Source organism: Mus musculus, chromosome 4 (assembly GCF_000001635.26).
Source record: "Mus musculus strain C57BL/6J chromosome 4, GRCm38.p6 C57BL/6J".
NCBI lineage: Eukaryota > Metazoa > Chordata > Mammalia > Rodentia > Muridae > Mus > Mus musculus.
In genome coordinates, this window is record NC_000070.6 from 142,631,473 (window position 1) to 142,635,233 (window position 3,761).

Here is a 3,761-nt window from a genome sequence, read left to right on the forward strand (position 1 = left end):
TGGGTTGTCTCTATATAATCAGTTGGTTGTATCTGCATCTAAATGTAAGCTTGTGGAGGTAGGTCTTTAATCACGTTCAGATGGGTCATTAATGGGAGGCCTGGGCGGATGAAGCTAGCATCCTTGTAAAAGGAATAATGGACTCTCTCTCTCTCTCTCTCTCTCTCTCTCTCTCTCTCTCTCACACACACACACACACACACACACACACACACTGATGGTGAACATGTGTGTGCCTGGGTACAACTGGAAACTGGAAACAGAATAAGAAGTGGATTTGCATCTTGGAGCGAAGCAGAACTTGGGGGCTCATGGATGTTGCTTTTCCCATGGGAGCAATGGAAAGCTTGCCTACCACAGTCACCAAGGGGACCAGGGATGGAGCTGGCACTGAGGTGATGATGTCATGGTCATTTAGATCGCCTTCATGGAGGTATCAATGACGTTTATGTTCAAATCCTATACATTAAGAGAGGCACAAGGCAGATGGCCTTTTATCTCTCCTGTGGTGACTGGGGAGGGAACTACTCACATTTTGGCTTCTCTAGCCATTCTCATCCAAGGGACTTGCTTGCTTTCTGGAATGCTCTCTCCCCGTCAGAATCCCACACCCATGCTTGGCCGACTGTCCATTGGTTCTCCCTGCAGCTTTAATTCCCACTGTGATGGCTTCCCAGCTAAGTCCTCCATCACCCACTAAGTTCCTTGGTACCAAAGCAGATGGGCGTCCCAACCTAACAAGCTCATGAGCTCTTGTTTTCCCCAAATTCCCCTAGAGTGAGTCCCACAAGATAGTGGAACCCAACTAACCTTCTCTCTCTTCCTCCCCCCTTTCTCCCTCTCCCCCTCTCCCTCCTTCCAGCTCATGCTGTGATTTTCTGCTCTGACACAGCCCCGTGCTGCTGCCATCTGACACACCTACTAGGGATTCAAAAGCAAGAAACTGCCCAGTCTTGTCCTGGAGACCCCAGGATGGTGAGCGGACTAATCCTTTCTCTTTGTGAGTTTATGGCTTTGGGTATTTCACAATAGGAAGAGCTGATTCGTGGGTCCTGGCAAGTCAGCTCAGTTGGTAAAGTGCTTGCTTGCTTTGCAAATGTGAAGACTGGAGTTCAACAGCCAGAACTAATGGTGCACACTTGTGATCCTGGAGTTAGGGAGGCAGAGACAGGTGGATCCCTGAGGCTTGCTAGCCCATCAGCCTAGGATAATTGGGGACTTTCAGGTGAGAGAGCCTGTCTGAAAAATGAGGTAGAAAACCCATGAGGGATGACACTCAAGGAAGCTGTCTCGTCTGACCTGCACACACGCACACACGGGCACACACACACAAAGGCAGGAATACACAGCGGTGAGTGCATGAGGTGGGGGTGGGGGTAGAGAGAGAGGATGGACTCAGACTCTTGGATCTCCAGGGATAAGCTGTTGGATTGACTGATCACCATGTCACTTGCCATTGGGCTCTAGACATGAAGAGAAGTTTAAGGAATGAGCAGGTGTCACACAGGAAGCTTCAAGCCTCTGGCATCAAGGTCAGAGGTCAGCATAGAAGTCAGATCCTATTTTTCAGATCTGAAGATTAGAATTAAAACAACAGCAGAGCTGCTTAAGTGAGCTGGGAGGCATGGCCACGGCACAGCGACGCATGGTGGTCCATTTTTACTGGAGGCTCCACTACCTTGTGAGATCAAGGGACTTAGGAAAAGTATATTCTCCTCTCCCCTGACAATCAACTCAGGGGTTGTCACAAAATTCCCAAGAGCAACAATCAGCTCAGGGGGTGTCACACAATTCTCAAGAGTGAATCTTACTTTAATTAAGATCAGAGTGCTGAGGCTGAGGAGGTAGCTCAGCGGGCATAGTGTTTGCTTTGCAAGCAGGCAGACCCGAGTTCAATTCCCAGAACCTGTGTAAAAAAAACAAAACAAAACCCAAAAAACCAAAAAACTGGATGTGGTATCATAAGCTAGTAACCCCAATGCTGGAGAAGTGGAGGCAGGAAGATGTCTGGGGCTCCCTAGTCAGCCAGCCTGGCCTAAGGGTGAGTTCCAGGCCCAAGGAGAGATCTTATCTCAAAAAACAAAAAAACAAACAAAACAAAACAAAACAAAACAAAACAAATACCACAAAAGCATGAATAGCTCGAAAGGAATACCAGGTTTGTCCTCTCTGGCCTCCATGTGCATGTTCATACACATGTGCACACATGAACAAATTGTGGATGTTATTGATTTTAAAGATGGGAAAGGAGTGGTTCCTCAGTTTGGGCACACTGGCTCCTCCAGGGTGTTGCTTCCTATAAAACTATTACCAAAGCCAGGCCCACCGCAGGCATCAGAGTGCCTCTGGGTCTCTACCATGTACTTTGAAGTTTTGCCAAGAAGTTCTGCTACTACGAGATCTGGGAAGATTCAAGAAAGGAAAGAATGCAAAGTTCTGCACTGTCGTTAATAAAGGAGTCACGCTGGCTGCTTCCTCCTGCTTTAGAACTTTCCATTTATGGGGTGTGGGTTGAGCAAGGTTTTGTGATCTCTTAGGTGAGGGCCTCTGCTGAACATGAAAACAACAGAAATTCAAAGGACTCTGGGAACTGGGGATTCAAGTTCTCAGTGCAAAGCATGGGAGACATCCTGTTCTAAAAGGAGCCAGAGAAAGGCACCGCTGTCATCAGAAGTCTGCTGATGGGAGCAAAACAGACAGCTCACGTGGATGACGGAGAAGCACCTTCCTAATGCCCCCGCCTCCCGTGGGAGGCTCGGGAGGGATGAGTCACTGGGGATCCGCTTATGGGATGGAGAAACACACTGTCCCTATGAATAGCATCTTACCTGCTTTTCACTCCAGCCAACGATACCAGTTACCCCCAACGTGTACCCTGCATGGTGAGCAGAAGGTCCAGGAGTCACCAATCTCACACCACCCTTTTTTGCTCTTGTTTCAAAGGACCCCGGAGCCTCTGGTTAGAACAACTTCCATTGGCAAATGGGATGGGATGCTCGGAATTGAGTTTATCACTAGAGCCAAGGTCCTTTCTCCATCTCTCCGTAAGTCTTGTGTCTTATCTTCCAAGAGAGCCCCCTGGCCCTCAGAGGTAGCCCGCTGGCTTGAACTTAATTAGGCAGCGTTTGAAGATGCTGTCTCCTCTCTGGCAGTCAGCCACCTTATCTCCTGGTACAGAAATCCCAGGGGAGAGCTGTTCCCGCCAAGCAAGGCCCCCTTCTTGGGAGGGGCGAGATTTACTCTTGATTTGCAAAATGAGGCGATGCAAAATAAACACTTCCTTTCTGTCTATGACCTAGGAAGCTTAAGCCACCAGTGAGAAACCCAAGAAAAGCCAAACATCAAGAAATAGAAAAGGTTTTGTATTTGAGTGGGAGAGAGGGGCCCAGAGGGACAACCGGTTCCCTGGGCAGTTGAATGTTTACATGTGCATCAGTGAGGCAGGCTACACAGGGCCTTGCATCTTTCGTTGGGAAATGGCTGGAAAGAAAAAGACTTTTAAGGAAGGGCCTTTGACAGGTATGATGTGTGCCCTAGGTGGTTGGTCTCAGGGCATCTGGATGGGCTCTACAGTCCGTAGTTGCCAGCAGGTCTTTATTAGCAACACAGCCATTGCTGTGTCTATAAGAAGTGCTCCCCCTGGGCTGGGGACTCGGTAGATAAAGTAAGTGTGAGAACCTGAGTGACATCTCTAGAATCCACATGAAAAGGTAGGTGTGGGAGGGAACTCCTGCTAATAATTCCTGTGATGCTGACATGAG

The 3,761-nt window shown here is 48.6% G+C and overlaps 1 long non-coding RNA gene across 1 annotated transcript; it reads left to right on the plus strand.

The window, feature by feature from the left end:
- The first annotated feature begins 265 nt into the window (after positions 1 to 265).
- Positions 266 to 3,222, plus strand: Gm42342. Its single transcript, XR_003955304.1, has 3 exons — positions 266 to 433; positions 863 to 975; positions 2,944 to 3,222. It is a non-coding gene; the product is annotated as a predicted gene, 42342 (long non-coding RNA).
- The last annotated feature ends 539 nt before the right edge of the window (positions 3,223 to 3,761 follow it).